The sequence below is a fragment of the Carcharodon carcharias genome, chromosome 2 (genome assembly GCF_017639515.1).
Source record: "Carcharodon carcharias isolate sCarCar2 chromosome 2, sCarCar2.pri, whole genome shotgun sequence".
NCBI lineage: Eukaryota > Metazoa > Chordata > Chondrichthyes > Lamniformes > Lamnidae > Carcharodon > Carcharodon carcharias.
The window spans coordinates 214813054-214835221 of record NC_054468.1 but is presented as its reverse complement, the minus strand read 5'-3'; the positions used below and the strand labels follow the sequence as shown (position 1 = coordinate 214835221).

At 40.9% G+C, this 22168-nt stretch overlaps 1 protein-coding gene across 1 annotated transcript in view; it reads right to left on the bottom strand.

The window, feature by feature from the left end:
* The window catches only part of prkd3 (protein kinase D3), a 410491-nt gene that overhangs the window by 43793 nt on the left and 344530 nt on the right, over window positions 1–22168 (bottom strand). The window lies entirely within an intron of this gene.

The following is a 22168-nucleotide window of genomic DNA, read 5'->3' as shown; positions in this document are numbered from 1 at the left end:
AATTATTATACCCAGTCATGGTGAATTAATTCTGCAAATTTGAGTCTCAAGTCCCATAGATAATAGTAATAAATCATCCAAAAGCACCAAAAATATTTGTAAGACTTAGTACATGGATACATCACATTCCGCATGCCACCTTAAGTAACAATTAACTGAGGAAGGATATGATTTTATCTACATTGAAATAAGCATTAAAAGCAGCTTAACACAGAAGTATGGAAAAGCATATTTTTGTTTGCAACTTCCTCTAAGTCTGTTCAACTGCTCCATCTGCTCTGATTGTGGTCCTGATGCAAAAGTGTATTTAGTTGAGAAAGCAGTATAAAATAACTCCACAAAATGCTGTAGGGTACAAAACCAAGTGAAAGCGAATCTACTGTATGGATATGTCACAGCAAGTTCTAGGTTTTATTCACCAAGCATTGTAAGTTGGCTGTTAAAGTGAAAAATATCGTGAAAAAGGAGAACAGATCATTTTTGTCACAAAACAATGTTAAAATAATTTCGTCAAAGATTTTGAAATAAAGATTGCACGAGTTTAATGTGCCTTTTGGTGTCATGAACAGTAGACAGTAGTCTATCCTGCTCTATCCTGTTCACCCATTAGCCTTGTTGTGCTCGACACCTCAATGTCTCAAGATTGAAATTCTTTCCCTTGTATTTAAATTTCTCCATTGCTTGAAATGTAATCCCCAATCCCCACCTGAGTAACCTTGGACACTATTAAAGACAACATCCCTAAAAACTCTGACTCTGGCCTTCGTGGCTTCAGCCACTTAATTCCCTCTTTAAACCCAGCACCTTTCTACCTCCTCCTCCTCTTTTAAAAAACAATCTCTGACAAAGCTTTCGGGTCATTGCTCCCAATACCTCTTCCTTTGACTGCCTAGTCAGGGAAAGCAGGGATTGACAATCATGGTAGCCTCACCAGCATTGTCCAAACCTTATAACACAAGGTTCTTGATATAGCCAATCTTCTGTGGCATTATTCTGAGAACATGTTGTTGTGATAGTGACAGGAATGCTATACCAACGTGTTATATAATACAGTTCATTTCATGCGCTGTTGCATCCAGAAAAAATGCAAACTGTTACACTCCTCCTTGTTCTTTCCTCCTTCTATATTGCTAGCTTGTTGACTTTTTTCCCCAGCAACTTCTTATTCTGCTTATCTTTCTATTTCATATGCTCTTGTATATCTGCTTCCTTTTTCTCTCACTCACACATACACTCACGGACAGATGCACTCTCAGGCAGACGCACCCACTCTCTTACACAGACCAACCCATGTGCTCTCATCCATCCACGTTCTTGCTTGACCTCATACTTTCTCTTCCCCTTGGTGCTCATATTCCCACCTACAATCGAGTGCATCCCATAACATTGTGTGTCACAATTGTCCTATGTTAACTGATTTCTAAGTGTAGGATAAACAACTTATAGGTGCACTTTTGGGCTTTTTGTCATGTACACTTGGTCTTCTGTCTACCCTCCAAAGACTCTCAAACTACTGTGCATGTACAGCACATGTGGCTATTAAAACATATGCATCCACATGAACAGTACATGTGAACATATGAATTAGCAGCACAAGTAGGTCACTTGGCCCCTCGTGCCTGTTCTGCTGTTCAATAAGATCATGGCTGATCAGATTGTAACCTCAACTCCACATTCCTACCTACCCCCGATAACCCTTCACACCCCCTTGCTTATCGAGAATCTATTTACCTCTGCCTTAAAAACATTCAAAGACTCTGCTTCCATCGTCTTTTGAGGAAGAGAGTTCCAAAAACTCACTGCCCTCAAAAAAATCTCACCTCTGTCCTGAATGGGTAACCCCTTATTTTTAAACAGTGACCCCTAATTCTAGATTCTCCCACAAGAGGAAACAGCCTTTACCACATTCATTCTGTTAAGCCCCTTCAGGATTTTGCATGTTTCAAGCAAGTTGCCTCTTACTCTTCTAAGCTCCAGTGTAAGATACAAGCCTAGCCTGTCCAACCCCATCTCACATTCAAAGCAATGCAACAAAGGGTACCATTACTGTTACAACTGAGCATCTTATTTATTTCATTTGTGTCAGTCAGGTAAAAACAAAAGAAATGTTCTGTCTTTGAAAGCACTAATATTTAATCAAGAAACCATACAAGGCAAAATACCTCATTAGATTTTTAGGAAAATGCTATACCCTAATGAACTGGACATAATGCCAGAAAATAAAAAGACTCCTCACCTCTAAAGACCAACTCAGAATAATGCAGTTTCAGCATTTCCACCACAGAAACTGATGAGCAAAACCATCTTACCTTAAAATATCTTAAAGCTACCTTAATCCAAATAACAGGCACTCGGTGAGAAATTAGACTTTTATGTGTTTCATAAATTGGTGTTACATATGAATGTATGAATGACTGGTACAAAGACTGATATACATACATGACTGACACAATTAGTTAGTTGACATTTACTCATACCAAAGTCAGATAAAGTAAACTAATTTTAATATAAAAGGGTAGACAAGCATTCAGCCACAATTGTGCTGTTCCAACTATAGTACGCCTGAGAAGAAAAATGGTCAATGCTCCATCAAAGTCACTGAAGTTGATGGAGCTAAATATCAAGTGGGGGCAAATTTTTAACTCATTATATTATTGCTGTTTGTGAACCATGTTGTCCACAAATTGGCAGCCCCATTTCCTATGTTATAACATTGACTATACTTCAAAAGTGCTTCATTGTCTGTAAAGCACTTTGGGACATGAAAGTCACCATATAAATGCAAGTTCATTCTTTTTTTCTTTCTTTGAATCCTTTCTGGTTTTCTGTTTGAATTGACTAGGCAGAACATGCATCAGACAGGTATTCTAGCATTTTACTCCCAGGTGCTGAACAAATGGAGGTAAACATTAGAAAGGTACAATTTTTGACTTGATTGGACCAAAAGCTCAGTCTCATTGTGTAACCAGTGAGCATTATGAGATTAGGCAATGGTTTAATATTTGTGACAGCAAATAATCCATTCCCATTAACACAGTCATCCCAAATCAGACAGTATCAGATGGAATGGGGAAACTGTCACTTTAAGCACCATTTGTGATGCCTTCAGAATCACTGGGCAGAATTTTACCAGCACTGGCCCCCAGGAGGTGGGAAAGGAGACAGGAAGGCTAATAAAATTGTGGAGAGCTGTGGTGGATTGGTTGCTGAACCATGTCCCACTGTCAGGGAATCTTACCGATGGCAGGACCAGAATCGGGCAGGTTGCAAAGAGGGATTTCCCCTCCAGCAACTGGCCTCTCAAATTTTAAAATTTATTTATTTTTCCTTACTTGCTGAATGCAGCAGGTCTCCAGAATTGGCCACCACTCCTGGTGGTGCTGATGAGGCTGCTGAGCTGCCAGCCCACTGATTGGCAGCCTGCCCCAAAGAGCTGCCAGCTAATCTGAATAGGATGGCAATTCTGATAGCAGCCACTTGGGCTGCCTGTGTGCACCAAAGACACATTTCCTGCCGATCAGGAAATACTCAATCAGTAAAATTCAGCCCATTAGTTCATACATAGAAATAGAATATCTAGCTATTCGACCAGATCGCTGTTATCATTTTCACCATAGCTTTAGTGGGGCCATTGGCATCGGCTTGCTTCTTCCCTGGCTTTCTTCAAGCGTCCCTCTGTCCATGTCTTGATTTTACCCACCCTTCCGATTTTTCTTCCCCTTCTGTTTTTACACAATTTCTTCTTCAATTGTTGCCAAGGCAAGGCTGTAAGGTCTTTGGTTCCAATGCCTGTACTTGGCTATCTTTCCTCTCTCTAATCGTATTGAGCAACCCTTTTGATTCCTGAACTTCTACCTTGAGCTAACCCATTCATTTGTCTTTCTGCCCATCCAGCTAATTGAGCATATTCCATCATATCCACATTTCAAAAACTGTTATCCTCCTCTCATCCTCTTTCTTTAGAATCCAACTCTTGCATCCATAGTGTGTAACATCCCACAATAGTGAATGTACTAAACTTTTCTTCAGTTTCATGCTGATGCTTTTGGGCATCCAGGCGCTACTTAAGTATCTGGTCAAGCTTCCTGCCATAGCCAATCTAACCTGGCTAAACATTGGTATTTATCATTGAGCCAAGGTACTTGGGATTGCCCAATACCTCTATCTTGGTGCTTCCAATCATGACTTTTCCATTGCCATTTAGAACCAATATGTAGTTCTCTGCCTCATTTATCTTCAGTCCAAAAGTCTACTATGTCTTTTGACTACGCCTGGCATGGTCTCTAGCTCTTCTGTTTTTCCTGAGGTTGTGTGGTGTTGTCTGCAAGCCTGAGATTTCATATGCTACGACCTCCTATGAGCAGCCACATAACTCTGGTAATTCTTCTTGCACCATCTTCATCATCTTCGCTCCCACAGCATTAAACAGCATGGCTGGCAGAAGACACCCCTGCATGATTCCTTCTCAAACTGAAATTGGTTCGTATGCCCATTACCAACTCTGCTGACACCTGAAGCATTTCTGTAGAGCTCTTGCATTAGCTACACAAGATGCTTGGGTACACCAGAGTTTATAGATATCTTCCATACAGCATCATGCAGGACATGTCAAAAGTTTTGGCATTGTCAATAAACATGAGCCAAAGCTGGGCTTCCTGTTTATTTTCATATTTCTCCACGAAATTTCTGAGCACAGTGTCAGTTGTACACTTTCCAGGAATTATGCCAAACTGTTCCTCTGCCACTTCTCTGTTCACACAGTGGGATACTCTGGTGATGTCAAGTAGTACTTTAGTTCCATGACCGATGAGATTTGCGTACGATATTTTGGACAGTCCCGTGTCCCTGTTATCTTGGGCATTGTGACCATCTCGGATATAGTCACTTGCTAGGCCATTCACCTGTTGTCCATTTCTCATCAATAACCTCTTTTATTGCATCTATTACTGTTTCACCAACCACTTTTAATGCTTTTCTCTGCCTTTCTACCCTTGATGTTCTTTATAGCTTTTTACTATTTCATCTTTCAGCACTTCAGGTCCTAGTTCTTGTTTTAGCTTCCAACAATCATTAACTTTCCTGGTTCTTCTTCAAACAGTTTCCTGCAATCATTTTCCCATTTCAACCTGATCTTTCCCTCATCATATAACAAGTTCAACCAGCTAAGCAATATCAATTTTCTACTTTTTAAACTCAAAATTATACTTTATTTACTGTTGGTGGTAGTGTTTTAAAATTTCTTCAACCTTTAGCTCCATGCACACCATAGGCCCTTCCCTAACTCCACACCCACACTCTCTGATGGTCAGCTAAGCAAAGTTCTACAGCTTGAGAGTTATAAGCCCGCTACAATCCTTGTCCAATCTGTTAGAAAACAAAATAAAAATACGTGGAAAAACTCAGCAAGTCTGACAGCATCTGCGGAGAGGAACACAGTTAATGTTTTGAGTCTGTACGACTCTTCAACAGAACCAAGGAAAAATAGAAAAGAGGTGAAATATAAGCTGGTTTAAGAGAGGGGGGGGCGTGGTGGTGGGACAAGTAGAGCTGGATAGAGGACCAGTGATAGGTGGAGATAGCCAAAAGATGTCATAGACAAAGGACAAAGAGGTGTTGAAGGTGGTGATATTATTCAAGGAATTTCCAAGTAGGCAGGAGTCAAAAGTGGACATTGCAGCATTCCAGAATTCAGCAGACATTGTTACCATTTATTAATGATTCACTAAACCAAGGTTAAATTGAAAAGCAATAAAAATCTAACTCTAAAAAAATCATCCCAACAATGTGCTAATAGGTGACATTAAGGGTAGAAAGGAGGACAAGCAAGGTACAGATAGCCCTAGTGGGGGTGGGGTGGGGGGAAGGGATCGAAATAGGCTAAAAGGTAGAGATAAAACAATGGATGGAAATACATTTAAAAATAATGGAAATAAGTGGGAAAAGAAAAATCTATATAAATTATTGGAAAAAAAGGGGGATTGGAAAGGGGGTGGGGATGGAGGAGAGAGTTCATGATCTAAAATTGTTGAACTCAATATTCAGTCCGAAAGGCTGTAAAGTGCCTAGTCAGAAGATGAGGTGCTGTTCCTCCAGTTTACACTGAAGCAGCATTTCACCTGCACTTCCCTCAATCCAGTCTACTGCATTTGCTGCTCCCAATGCTGCCTCCTCTACATTGGAGAGACCAAACACAGACTAGGTGACCGCTTGGTGGAACACTCTCGGTCTGTCCGCAAGAATGACCCAGACCTCCGTTAACGCCAAAACGTTAACTGTGTTCCTCTCCGCAGATGCTGTCAGACCTGCTGAGTTTTTCCAGGTATTTTTATTTTTGTTTTGGATTTCCAGCATCTGCAGTTTTTTGCTTTTTTCTGTTAGAAGACAAATTCAAATAGCTCAGAAAAAGCTCCACTTAGAGGAGTTTTCCTTTTGCCTCATAAGCTACCATGCCAAAGACTCACAAAACATGCCCTCTGGGAAAGCCCCAGAATGAAGGTCAGTTCAGATATTAGCCCCTTGGGGAAGTCCAAGAATGTAGGTCACTTTAAGTAAATGTCTGACTTGGGGAAGACCAAGTATTAAAAAAAAAGAGATAGTCTAATCTTCCTGCCTTTTAGTGGCCCGATAATGATAGAGATGTATTAATTCTGATCAGGACCTACACCTTTACCATATATTGATTCATAAAAGATAATAATTTCTTTCTCTCCCTTGTGGAACAAAGATAGGTGGCGCATTCAGTTAGTGAAACAAAAACTCAAATTAAAAGATAGTAGCAGTCCCAGGTTCCATCAGGTGACTATACAAACAAACACTGATCATGGACCTGACTCTTTAAAGAGATACATTTTTCTGATGTTGGCAACTAGAAGCATTATGGTGTTAACATTTTCTGTTCATGTGGGCAAAATGAAAAGAAATTGTTTAACAGGCAATTCAATTCTGAACTGTACACTCATACACTCATACATTCATCTAACTGATAAGAAAATGATAATGTGATGGTGAGTCAAATCCATGACTGATCAGTTCTTGTAGCAGTCCAAAGAAGGCCCAACTTAGTTTAACTTAAAATTTATAGAACACTCATATTTCCACAATTATTTGGTTTATAAAATCTAACTCACTTGTACTTTTACCTAAACTTGTCTTAAGTGTCAGCCATGGCTCACTTGGTAGCACTCTCCCTTCTGAATGAGAAAGTTCAAGTCCCACTCCAGGAATTCAGTACAGAAATCAAGGCTGACACTCTAGTGCAGCACTGAGGGAGACTTTTGGATGAGATGTTAAACCAAGCCCTTGTCAGCCCTCTCAGGTGAGCGCAAAAAACACCATGGCACTATTTTAAGGGAAGTGAGAAGAGAGTGGGATGAGGGAGTGAAGCAGGCAAGATAGTGGAGGGAAAAGGGATGGGTGAGGGGAGGAGAGGAATGGGTGGGATGAGAAGAGGGAAGGATGCAAGAGAAGGTGAAGGGACAGGGAGAGGAAGGACTTCTGCTGCGTACATTACCTCAAGAAAAAGTGCTTGCAGCCACTTTTGGCCTCAGTATCTGGAGCTTGGCCCAACAATTTATGGATGTTAACAGCCAGGTGGATGGGATAAAGTAATCCACCAAAATTCCATCTCAAACCTCTTTCTCGGCCATGGTTAAAAAGTGTTGTTTAAAGTTGTTTTGGTTCCAAAAACTGCAAACTTTCCAGCATCTGACCTCTGAGATGAACTTTGAGTTAGTCAATGGTGTTGCACTAAGGAGAGTTCAGTCAAGGGACTATCATTATTTTCATTGGTAATCCACCATTTCAAATGTCAAGTAACATTATATTTACAAAACCACCTGCTAAAGTAGTGCCATTAGAATCTGGTGACTCTCAATCTTTCAACATATGAGGGATATTTATAACATTCTTATTTTTGAAGTATTTCACTGAAGTCTTTCAGTATTTATCTTGGGCATTTCAAAACTAGATAAAAACAATGGGGAGGCAAAAGAATTGAGAAGTCTGTGAAATGAGAAAGAATTTGAAGTATCAATGTGTAATATGTAAAGTTATTACTATAACATTCACTAAAGTAACTGAAAAAAGAGTACTCAAGTTCAGCATTTACACTTCAAGAACATGTAAAACAATTAAGCAATCAGATTTTTAATTGTAAACTAATGAAACATCAAACAATAAAATTAAGTTAGAAATTGAAAATGAAATATCCTAAGAAAGATCTATGTGGTATGATTTATATCTGTTATAAACTAATAGCTCTCAAGGAAAAGTTCTGCTTAGTACCGTGAGCTGGATATAAACCTTTCAGGTTTTCATGCTATATTCTGTGTGCACCATCAATTCAAATGGGTCTAATAAAGAATTAGATAAAGTGGTAAATAAGATTGGTTAAATGCAGCATGATATTTCTTTATGTGTTAGTTCCAATTCACTTTGGGTGGTGCAAGTGCAAGCTGTTGTGGTTTGTAGTATTAGAAAGTTTATGTTCTGACATTCATTTTATGATTATGAGAAAGGAAAATAGTTTTGATAATTTGTTTGTGATGCCATCTCCATGAACTCTGATTATAACAGACTTGGATATCATACTAAAGTTTGATGTTTCACTTCCCCCCAGTTGTAATTTGACATTTTGTTTCTCAAATGGGGTGGTGAGACAGACAGGTCTTTACAATCAGCACAAATGGAATCAACAGAAAGTCACTATCCTATTCCGGACGTCAACTTTAGCACTTGCACAACGCTATGTTCGCAACAAAACAAGATTAAAGATAGTCTTACCAGCATTGCAGTACTATAGGTTGTCTGTTAGAAGTCAAAGAATAGAATTATTCCCTCATAACGATAATCTGTCAAACTGCTACAGGAATGAAATGAGTGGTCACCAGGAAATTCTGATCTGAAATATGATTTGGGAGCAAGGTGGCCACTTAAATATACCCCTGAACAAATTGCTAAGAATAGCATTAGCAGTGAGCTGAGAGCAAATTTCTCACTTACCCTCTCAACCACAAGATGCTTTTGCCTGGGAAAGACCAGAAAGAGAAACCAGGGGGAAAAAAAAAGGAAGCTTATCCGAAACACCCGGCCTTGTCCCCATTCCAACTCCCACTTTTCTTCCTCTTTTACGGACTTCGAGTTGTTGTTTGTAAAAATATTTGTAAAATATCCAGATTTTCTCTTGTCTATCATTTTTTTTCTCTATGCATTTACGTTCCTACTTTCTTTCAATTTACTACTTTCCTCTTTTTTCTTTCTTCATTTTAAAGCAGCATTTCAGTTTATGAGCTATATTACCTCTTTATACAGGATAGAATAGTAGTCAGTTGCAGGCAGCAATACGAACTTCATTCTGAATTTGCACAATTGCAGGAAACATAATGCTACAAATCTCCTAGTTTCAGTGCTTGGAAGTTACATCAGTGCATTGTGCAACTTGCAGTCACTGTAGATGCTGGTAACTGACTAAGTTTCTGCAGAGATGCATACTTTGATTTAATTTGTTTAACAATGTTTATTTTAAGTGCTCAGAAGGAAAAAGACAGAAGAAAACTTAAAATAATTATTGAAACTTCATCCATGAATATACCGGTACAATGACATACTTGGCATCACAGAAGTGTATGTAAATAGTCATTGTGGAATATACCGAGACAAACAAAAGTAGGAAATAATTAAATTATCCCCAAAAAGATACTTTGATTAAGAATCCTAAACATTAATAGTAACACTTAGATGTTATAAATGTCAGAATCACAGAATCACGCAGTGCAGAAGAGGCCTTTCGGCCCGAGACTGCACCGACACGTGAGAAACATCTGACCTACCTACTTAATCCCATTTACCAGCACTTGGCCCATAGCCAAGTGCTCATCCAGTACTTCTTAAAGGATGTGAGGCAACCCACCTCCACCACCCTCCCAGGCAGTGCATTCCAGACCGTCACCACCCTCTGGGTAAAAAAGTTTTTCCTCACATCCCCCCTAAACCTCCTGCCCCTCACCTTGAATTTATGTCTCCTTGTGACTGACCCTTCAACTAAGGGGAACTGCTACTCCCTATTCACCCTGTACATGCCCCTCATAATCTTGTACACCTCGATCAGGTCATCCCTCAGTCTTCTCTGCTCCAATGAAAACAACCCAAGTCTATCCAACCTCTCTTCATAACTTAAATGTTTCATCCCAGGCAACATCCTGGTGAATCTCCTCTGCACCCCTTCCAGTGCAATCACATCTTTCCTACAATGTGGCGACCAGAACTGCAGACAGTACTCCAGCTGTGGCCTCACCAAGGGTCTATACAATTCCGACATGACCTCCCTATTTTTGTAAGCTATGCCTCAATTGATAAAGGCAAGTGTCCCATATGCCTTTTTCACCACCCCACTAACATGCACCTCCACCAGATCTCCTCCAGAGATCTATGGACATACACACTAAGGTCCCTTTGTTCCTCAGAACTTCCTAGTTTCATGCCGTTCATTGACTAATTCCTTGTCAAATTACTCCTTCCAAAGAGTATCATCTCACACTCTTCAGGGTTAAATTCCATCTGTCACTTATCTGCCCATTTGACCATCCTGTCTATATCTTCCTGTAGCCCAAGACACTCAACCTCACACAATCTGTGTCATCCGCAAACTTACTAATCCTACCCCCCACATAGTCATCTATGTCATTTATATAAATGACTTATAATAGGGGACCCAGCACAGATCCCTGTGGTACGCCACTGGATACTGGCTTCCAGTCACTAAAGCAGCCTTCTGTCATCACCCTCTGTCTCCCACAACTAAGCCAATTTTGAATCCACCTTATCAAATTACCCTGTATTCCATGTGCATTTGCCTTCTTTATAAGTCTCCCATATGGACCTTGTCAAAGGTTTTGCTGAAATCCATATCAACTACATCAACTGCACTACCCTCATCTACACACCTGGTCACCTCCTCAAAAAATTCAATCAAATTCGTTAGGCATGACCTCCCTCTGACAAAGCCATGCTGACTATCCCTGATCAAACCTTGCTTCTCCAAGTGGATATAGATTCTCTCCTTCAGAATTTTCTCCAATTGTTTCCCTAGCACTGACGTGAAACTCACTGGCCTGTAGTTCACTGGCTTATCTCTACAACCCTTCTTAAATAGCGGAACCACATTAGCTGTTCTCCAGTCCTCTGGCACCTCCCCCGTGGCCAAAGAGGAATTAAAAATTTGGGTCAGAGCCCCTGCAATCTCCTCCCCTGCCTCCCTCAGCAGTCTGGGACACAAATCATCCGGACCTGGAGATTTATCCACTTTTAAGCCTGCCAGCACTTCCAAGATCTTGTCACTCCCTATATCAATTTGCTTAAGAATCTCACAGTCTCTCTCCCCGAGTTCAATACTTTCATCCTCATTCTCTTGGGTGAAGACGGGTGTGAAGTATTCATTCAACACTCCAGCAATGTTCGCTGGCTCCACCCTTAGATTGCTCCCTTGGTCCCTTATGGGCTCTACTCTTTCCCTGGCTTGAAGTTGTAAAACTATCCTTAAGTCATTGAAATTTCTTTAACTGCGTGGCTAAATCTGCCATCTGATCATTTTCCGCACCTTGAGTAATTATTTCTAGGGGAAATCAAAAACTCGAGGCAGGAGAAACTGTCTTCATGCTTGAGGAGGTGGATGTGACCTGTTTTCTTAAGTCTTATTTACTTTTCAAAAGATTGATGAAAATGTGGAGCTTGCTACATATGAGACAAATAGCATAGATAGATTTAAGGGAAGCTACATCAGTCAGTGATGGAAAAGGAATAGAAGGATATGATAGGGCTAGATGAGAAAAATGTGGCAGGAGGCTTACATGGAGCATCTGTTGGGCCAAATGGCCTGCTTCACTGCAGTAAATCCTATGTCATTCTGTACAAGAGAAGAGTAAGTAATAAGCCATAGTCCACAAAGGAGATGGACATCTCTCCATTAGAGAGTGGACAAGGGATATCAAAGTTAACCTTCCTCCAGAGTTACTAACTTGGTGTAATAGGCCCAAATCTTTTGGTCTCTGGTTTATCGGAGGCCAGAGGTTTGACAGAAGATGTGCGTCAGGACCCTGCAGAAGCCCTGATGCATGAATGTACATAGGAATTGCCTGGGAAGTTTAATTTCCAATGGGCTGATTCCCTGCTGCCCAAGTGCCTGCGTGACTGTCTCCGACCCAGAGCTTAAGACAGAGACTTGGGCTAGATACATGCGGCTTACCTTAATACTTATCCAGGAAATGTTAGACAGTTTAAAACCTGGTCTAATAGCTGGGATAACTCCACAATTGACCCCCCTATTACCATTACCCCACCCCTGATGAGGCCTGACACCTCCTTCCTGACCCAACCAGAGTACCAAATAACCACTAGCCACCTCACCAAATCACTCACTCACCCAGCCACTAGCCCACATTCATTTGTTCAAAGGCCGGACCTTCAAAAACTTAACTGAATATGGCAGCAACTGCAGTAAAAAGGGACCGTGTCCTCTCCTTCCTGACTCTGCTTGCCAGAGTTAGATGGGAGATGCTGCACTGCTCAGTTCTCTGTCAGCTGGGATTGGAAGATCCCGGAAGGAATGAGCAGTAGCATCAGGTTGGGAAAATCTTTGTGGGCAGCGCCCAGCGTTGCCGCCGAACTGAAGATCTAGGCCAATGGCAGGGAGGATGACATGCCACTTCCACCCACTCTGCAATTCTGCTTGTAGCAGCTTGCAATTTTGGCCTCTGTTCAACTTTCAGAGAGCAAGAACAAAAATGTTTTGTCTGAGAGGCTGTTGCATAGGTTCTCAATAAGGCAATAAAAACCTATTTATCATAACCCAATAATGCAGGATTCAAATGGCATCATCCAACTTCCGAAGGGAAAATGAGAAAAAGGAAAAATAAAAGGCACATACAACACAGAGCTCCATGTAAAAGTGCAATAATATAAACATTCATATGACTAAATAAAATGGAGAAATATAACAACTTATATATATTTGTAGAGGTTTATGTAATTCAATATAATGCCAAATTTAGTTATATGTATTTGAGCAGAACAGTTGATTTCAGAATCAGTGTGCATGCAGCACAGCCAAGAAAAGGGTTATATGACTACACAAGGTGCTCAGCTAAACATGCAGGAACTTCAACTTACTGCAAAGAACAAATATTCATTCTGCACTACATTATTAGGAGGGATAGTTTTCTCTTCACTGCTCAGAAGTGCAACACAGGAACTTAAAATTTAAGTAACTGAAAAACAATTCTACAGAGAACAAATAGCTAAGTATCAATAAAAATGTAGTAATGTGACTGAAGGACTCAGGTGATGTTACAATTGCAAGAGTAAAGAAGTGCATGATAACCAATACTTAAACAACAAGCTCAAACTAAGCCCTCGGAAATCACTTCAAGGGCCTTTTTAACACATGTTTATAGGGAAAGTCTTTTTTATTGGGAAAAGTGAACATTATCAACTTCCTGCAGTGTTGGTCCATGATAATGCCTACATTAAAGGATTAAATAACCACAGAAGGGTGCATTGTTGGTAAAAGCATAATCATTGGGTTCACTTCTAACATTGGCATTAAGGCAACAGATTTGGTGCTCAAAGCTATTTGTTACCTTTGGATTCATTCAGAAATCAGTAATTTAATTGCATGTGACTTATGAAAAACAGTATTTAAACAGAAATCTTGCTACACGCAGTAACTGTAGAAATGTGTGGTGTGTCACAGGATGTCGCATTGTACAGTTGGTCTGATTACTGCTTTATCTGAACCTCTACAAAATTGTCTTATGACTTTCTCTTAGTGATGTTACCTGATGGTAACTGAAGTATAGGTTTCAGCCAAGCAGTATCCTGTTTATACCAACAGGGTATAACTCAAATTACTTAGCTTTTTGCCCAGAAATTTAATTTAAAACAAATCGCCATTGGCAGTATCCATTTTCCCTATAACAACTTGAATTTATACTTTGGTAGCCTTCCTTTTCTTGAGATGATGGTTTGCGCCTTAGTGGTCAACTGTGTTAAACATCACCAGCTGTGGCTCAGGAGCCCAAAATGGCTTGGCAGTTCCTACTGCATTTGCTGAAGACAAAGACAATGGGTTGAAAAGGTGCAGGATTTTCCAATCCGTTTTCTCTGGGTACTCCTCTCAGCCAGCTGGGCTTTCTTTTTGTTTTGCTTCTTCTAATGCCCCTCCAGACAGTCAATCTCCGTCAGCAACTCTCTCAACATTGTCAGTATCAATCTCACTTGCAGGTATCCTTATAGCGGAGGCATGGACGTCCAGCAGATCATGACCCAGTGGCCAGTTCACCATACAGAAGGCCTTTGGGTATACTGTTGCCATCCATCTGATGAACATGGACAAGCCAGGGCAGACGTCATTGAACATACATAAGAACTAAGAGCAGGAGTAGGCAATTCAGCCCTTCGAGCCTGCCCCGCCATTCAATACAATCATGGCTGATCTCATTTTGGCCTCAACTACGATTTCCCGTCCTCTCCCCATAACCTTTCAACCTGTTACTAATTAAAAATCTTCTCCTTAAATTTATTCAGCGTCCCTGCATCCAAAGCACTCTGAGGTAGTGAATTCCATAGATTGGTGACCTTTTGAGAAAGGTAATTCCTCCTCATCTCTGATTTAAATCTACCACCCCTTAGCCTAAAACTGTGGCCTCTCGTTCTAGAATGCCCCACAAGGGGAAACATCCATTCCATGTCTACTTTGTCTATCCCTTTTAGCATCTTATATACATCAATTAGATCTCCTCTCATCCTTCTAAACTCTAGTGAGTATGGGCGTACTGCTCTATCTCTCCTCATAAGACAAGCCCCACATCTCTGGAATAAATCTCGTGAACTTCCTCTGAACTGCCTCCAAGGCAACTATATCCTTCCTCAAGTAAGCGGACCAAAACTATGCACAGTACTCCAGGTGCGGTCTCACCAATGCCTTGTACAGTTGCAACAACACTTCACTATTTTTATACTCTATTCCTTTAGCAATAAATGCCAAAATTCCATTTGCATTCCTTATTACCTGCTGTAACTGAATACTAGCTTTCGGCAATTCATGCACAAGGACACCCAGATCCCTCTGCACTGAAGCATTCTGAAGTTTCTCTCTATTTAAATAATAAGTTGCCTTTTTATTCTTCCGACCAAAATGGATAACCTGACGCTTATCCACTTTAAACTCCATCTGCCAAATTTTGGCCCATTCACCTAATCTGTCCATATCCATTTGTAAATGTCTTATTTCTTCCTTGCAACTTACTTTCCCACCTATTTTGGTGTCATCTGCAAATTTAGCTATAGTGCCTCTATCCTTGAATCCAAGTCATTAATATAGATTGTAAATAGTTGGGGCCCAAGGGCTGAACCCTGTAGCATCCCACTAGTTACAGCTTGCCATCCAGAAAAAGACCCATTTATCCTGATTCTTTCTGCTTTCCGTTGGTTAGCCAATCCTCTATCTAAACTAATATATTACTCCTAATTCTGTGTGATCTTATCTTGTGTATTAATCTTTTGTGCCGCATCTTATCAAAGGCCTTCTGGAAGTCCAGATATACTACATCTACAGGATCCCCATTATCCACTTTGCTTGTCACATCTTCAGTTAACTCTAGTAAATTAGTCAAACACGATTTACTCTTCATAAAACCATGCTGACTCTGATGGATTGCATTTTGACTTTCCAAATGCCCCATTACTATTTCCTTAATAATGGATTCCAACAATTTCTCAATGACAGACGTTAAACTAACTGGTCTATAGTTTCCCACTTTCTGCCACCCCCCCTTTTTTTTGAATAAGGGCGTTATATTAGCATTTTTCCAATCCATTGGAACCTTTCCAGAATCTAGGGAATTTTGGAATATTATAGCCAATGCATCCACTAACTCCACTGCCACTTCCTTTAAGACCCTGGGATGTAGGCCATCAGGTCCTGGGGACATGTCACCCTTTAATCCCAATAGTTTGCTCAGTACTTGTTCTCTAGTGATGGTGATTGTTCCAAGTTCCTCCTTCTCTATACCCTCTGCACTACCTGTTACTATTGAGGTGGTATTAGTGTCCTCCACCGTGAAAACTTAGGTAAAATATTGATTAAGCGTCTCTGCCATTTCTGCGTTTCCCACTATTAACTCCCCAGTCTCATCCTCCAAGGGATCAACATTCACTTTAGCTACTCTCTTTCCTTTTATATACTTGTAGAAGCCTTTGCTATCAGTTTTTACATTTTGTGCTAGTTTAGTAATGGTTTAGTAATGAGTGCATGTAGATGGAATTAGCATGCTCCAGGATCTCTGAGTTGATGACCTTGTCTTGCCAAGAAATGCCATGCTAGTAACATGGCTCAATTACACTTGTTCAATTCAGAAACTACCATGTCACTTTTCACCACTCTTAATGCTTGTATGGCAGATGGCTTGGAAGCAAGGATTCAGTTTAGCTAGATTAGAAATTAGTGGGTTGAGCAAAAATAGATCCTTAAAAATAAATGTTAAGACTTGAGCAGTGAAGGAATTGACAAAATGGGTTTGGCAAGCAAAAATATAATCAATCCTTGATCCAGCACAACTATTGGGACGCAAGCATTTTGTGTATTGAAAGGAGCTGTGCACTAGTGCAAATGTTCTATTACACAGCATAAAATGTAGCATAAAGATGTCTTGAACACAGATCTAGGAGCCTCATAAGAAACTGCATCAGGTAAGCGAGTCTGATAATGTGTGGCCATATTTTGTGTATGTACAGAGATGAACAAAACTTAATGCAACTAAATAAAAAGGATAGCCAGTAAAAAAGTAATTGTCTGCAAAAAAATCATCAGAACTCTAAAAATAGTCAAATTCCAGGAAGATAATGATGTAGTACTGTTTGGGAACTTCCTTTTCGCAACTAAATTGGACTTTTTGTGGTTGACAGTAAATCTACTTTCAATTGCAACTGAGAACCCTGTACTTTCATCTTTAAAACTATTAGAGCTTAATATGCTGATAATTATGAGCATCAGTCCAGAGTCAAACATTGGGTTATTTCAAATTCACCAAGCTAAAGCTTCCAGATTTTATTTAATTGTTTATTTACCAACTTAGCAACAGTTACTTGGATTCAATCAAGTTTCAGAATCCACTAAAGGGCAGGTGAAATTTAATATAAAGTGTAAAGAATTGAACATAAGGAAAAAAAAGGGTGCAAAAAACGTTTGAGTAGCATTGAAATAGCCAAGAAAGTACATGTTGTTCGATTCGATCAGCCAATTGCTGGGACATACGACTTATGTACCTGGCATCACACCAGCACTGAAATTTATATGTGATGTTGCTCAGTTGTGGGGTAGGCAGAACATCTTTTTGGACTGGCAGCAGCATCCTATTAATGGAAAATGCCACTCACGTTTCCACTGTATAATAACAGCATGAAATGAGTTGCTTAACCTGTTGCTCGAATTTGAGATACTTGCCCTTTCTAGGGTCATTTGAGGTAGGTTGAGCAGACGGAGCTGATTAAATCAAACACCAGTTCACAATAGGCAGAGTGCAGATCATACTCAACCAGCCTGTGCTCGCAAAACATAAAACAAAATGTCCACTGTTGGATGTGGTTCTGCGATTGGGCAGCACATACATTGTGCAAAAACAAAGAGAATCACCGTGACTGAAACAATAACAGAGGAGTCTCCTTGTTAAGTATTGTGGGAAGACCTTTGTTTGCATTGCTCTGACCAGATTGCAGACCCTGTCATCACGCAGCTACCCTGAGCCTCAGTGTAGCTTAAGAGCTGGCAGATTGACAGCCAACATGATTTTCTCACTTCGGCAGTTACAGGAGAATTGCTGTGAACAGTGCAAAGCACTCTACATTCCTTTCATAGACCTTGCCAGCAGAGGTGGACTCTTAAACTGCTGCGGAAAGTAAGTTGCCTGCCAGGGTGCGTGTACGTCATTTCGCCCGCGAGAACATACAGTTTCGTTAGTTACAATGGAACATTATTGGAAGATTTCAAGATCAGCAGTGGGGTAAAGCAGGGCTATGGCCTGGCGTCAACTCGCTTTGGCATATTTTTCTCCATGCTGCTCTTGTACGCTTTTGACAACTCAAAGTAGGATGTCTACCTGTATGCCAGAACCAATGGCTAGCTGTTCAACTTGGCAAGACTGCACACCAAGACCAAAGTGCGTTAGTTCACAAGTTGCTGTATGCTGATGACACCATGCTGGCATTCCATACTGAAGTTCACTTGCAACAGCTTGTCGATCGGTTCTCCCAGGCCTGCAGTGAGCTTGAACTAACAATCGGTGTCAAGAACACCAAAGTTATGGGCTAGGACAGAGTCTCCACCTTCCTTCAAAATTGACAACTTCACTCTGGAGGTCGTTGACAGCTTCACATACCTTGGATCAATAATTACCAGCAAGCTATCCTTTGATGCCAAAATCAGCAATAGGATTGCCAAGGCCACAGCTGTCATGTCAAAGTTGAGAAGTCGAGTGTAGACCAACACCAATCTAACTGAAATATAAAGTTCCATATGTACCAGGCTTGTGTTCTCAGCACCCTCCTTTGCTGTAGTGAGACATGGACAACTTATGCAAGCTAAGAAAAGAATTTTCACCGCTGCTGTCTGAGTCAAAAATTAGGCATCGCTTGGCAAGACAGTGCTGAATATGAAAATACACAGCATGCAGGGATCCACAGCATATTTGCCCTCGAATCAGCGACGGGTCTGTTGGCTGGGTCATGTGAGCAGAATAGATGATGGCTGCATCCCCAAAGAGATGCGCTCTGGTGAACTTGCTATCAGCACGAGACCAACAGGTTGCCCATGTCTGCAATACAAGGATTTCTGCAAGCGAGACTTCAAGCTGACTGGGATCGGAATCAATGCATGGGAAGTCCTCGCTGCTGACCGGAGTGCCTGGGGACCAAGCAGTCAGGAAGGGCGTGGAAAAAGCAGAGGACAAAAGAAATAACCAGATGGTGGAAAAAAAGAGACCACCAGAAGATAAAACATCAGTTGACCTCGGGCTAATGCTATTCATTTGTGCCAGCTGTGGAAGGGACTGCCACACACGAGTCGACCTCTGCAGCCAGAGCAGACCATGTCCAATACAGGAGTGAGATACACCCTGGGTGCAGTGCATCTCTTCTGGAGATGGATGGATGCCAATAATTAAATTGGAGGCGACATATATTCATAAGCGAGGACCTGCTCTCTATAAACAAAAGGAATACGTCCAGTCTCTTTTGAATTCCCGGAAGTATGGGTACCCTATAGTTCCCTGTTGCTTTCTCCATAGCAATACTCAGCTACAGTCGACTTACCAAACAATCAATACCTTTCTCTCCTCTTGTACAAATTCTTCTAATGGAATGAAATTTGGCATTCTTGCATTTGTCCTGATGAGTGCAAAATGAAAAGCTTCGACAATGTGCCTCTCTTTTCAGCAACATTCAAGTTGTGTCCTACCAAATAACTGACTATATAATTTTGATTTTTGTTACCCAGCGTTTTTGAGCAACAGCTATATTGGGCTGGATTCTCCCATCCTAAAATGGGGCAAAATGGAGGCTGGCCTTTTAACCAGCCCTTTAACCTGCTCTGGAGTTAGCTTGCCTCCATTCTTACCTCGGGCCTGCCGAATTGGACAACAGACCTGTCTCCAAGCCAACTGACACCTCAACCCCTGGAAAATTCCGGCAGGATGGCGATGGAAACTAGTTCGTGTTTGATACAGTGCCACACAACAGACTTGAGAAAAGTTAGAGCTCATGAAATAAAAGGGACAGTAGGAATGTGAATACAAAACTGGCTGAAGGATAGGAAACAGGGAGGAATGTTAATGGATATTTTACAAGCTGGAGGACAGTTTGTATTGGTGTTCCCCAGGGGTCGGTATTGAGACTCTTTCTTTTCCGGAGATATATTATTGATCTATAACTTGGTGGGGGGTAGGCGGGGGGGGGGGCAAGTGACAGAGAACATGTGTGGTGGGGTGGGAGGGGAAAAAGAGGGAGATAGAGAGAGAGAGAGAGAGAGAATGCGGGGGGGGGAGAGAGAGAGCAAGAGGGAGAGAGCGCGCGTGGGGGAGTGACAGAGAGAGAAAGCAAGCGCGCACACACAGGGAGAGAACGAGCGCACACGCACAAGAGGGAGAGAGACAGTGCGCACGCAGGGGGGAGCAAGAGAGAAAGAGCGAGAGTGAGCATGCGTGCAGGGTGGAGAGAGAGACAGAGTGCGTGGGGGGGAGATAGAGCGAGAGAGCATGCGTGCAGGGGGAGAGGGAGAGAGCGTGCGCGAGGGAGAGTGCAAAGGAGAGGGAGAGAGCAAAGGAGAGGGAAAGAGAAAGGATGTTTCCTCTTGAGGGTAAGCCCAGAGCTAGGGGGCACAGTTTTAAAATTAGGGGTTGTCCTTTTAGGGCAGAGATGAAGGGAAATTTTTTCTCTGAGGGTTGTGCAACTTTGGAACTCTGCCTCAGAGGTGGTGGAAGAGGAGTCATTGAATATTTTTAAGGCAGAGGTAGATAAAATTCTTGTTAGGCAAGGTAATCAAAGGTTATCGGGGTTAGATGGCAATGTGGAAATCGAAACACAAAGTGGTCAACTATGATCTCATTGAATGGCAAGAGCTGGCTTCAATGGCCAAATGATCTACTTCTGTTCCTATTTCTTAGGTTATGTACTACAACTTTACCTAATTCCGTGTAATGCAATAGCAAGTTTGTATTTTAAGCTTTTTGCTTCCTCAGTAATCTGGAGCAGTGAATCTCAGACAGAAACTTCCTGCGCTTAACTGCAAATATGTGCAAGAGATAAGGAAAATAAAGAGAGAGAAATGTTGATCATTTTCTAGTTTATATCTCTCTCCCCTTGCTCTACTCTTGTTGTTAATGTGAAATACTTCAATTGATCCACTTTTTCCCTACAGTTGAAAGAAAGTCTTATATTTATACAATGCCTTCCATGATTTCAGGATGCCCCGAAGTGTTTTACAGCCAGATGCGATAAGCACTTTAGAGGTAAATTCCCTCACGTAATGTTGGAAACTATTTTCTATATTTCTATAAAGTCACTTCTCAGGTTAGTTCCTTTCCAAAATAAGAGTGAATACTCAGTACACAAATTAACCATTTGCCCCATCAGGTCTGCGCTGATGTCTTTTTTAGAACATAAGCCACACTGCCCAATCTCACTCTCCTGCTCCCCATGTCTTAATATTCCTCTTTTACAAGAAGATATCCAATTCCCTTTTAAAGAGATTTACGAACTAACAACGATTTATGGAAAAGAACATTATGTACTAACTGCCTTCCTTCTGAAGGCTTGTTTTTAAAAAAAATCTTCCTTTTTAATTCTTTTTGTAATTGCCTTAAATTTATGCCTACTGGGTACCATCTCTGGCTAGTGGAATCAATTTATTAATTTGCCTTCTCAACTCCTCATAAGACCTCTGTCAGATCACTCCTGAATCTTCTTAGAATGGCAAAAACCCTTAAAACTCTTTATAAATAAGTCTTTTGGTGTTAGTTATGCTTGAATGAATCCATAATACACCTTTGCCATGGTTTTTATCCGCCATCTAAAATAGAGTGCCAAAACTGCACAATATACTCCAACTGTAACCTATTCAAGGTCTTTCCATAGTTCAACAATATCTCCATATTTTTTATTCAATGTTTTTATTCAAGACAGGAAGTAGACAGAAAGCAGGAAACTAAGGCCAGATAATTTAACATTTATTACAGGAAAATTGCTGGAATCAATAGGTTATAGTGGGGCACTTAGAAAATCTCAATGTAATCTAGCACAGTCAATACGGTTTTGTGAAGGGGAAATCAGATTTGACTAATTTACTGGAGTTCTTTGAAGAAATAACAAGCAACGTGCATAAAGGGGAACCTGTGGATGTGCTGTGCTTAGATTTCCGGAATGGATTTGACAAGGTGCCACATCAAAGGTTACTATGCAAAACAAGAGCTCAAGGTGTAGGTGGTAACATATTATTGCGGATAGAGGATTGGTTAGCTAACAAGAAGCACAAAGTAGGAATAAATGGGTCTCTTTTGAGTTGGCAAGATGTGACGAATGGAGTGCCACAGCGATCAGTGCTGGGGCTTCAACTATTTCCAATTTATAT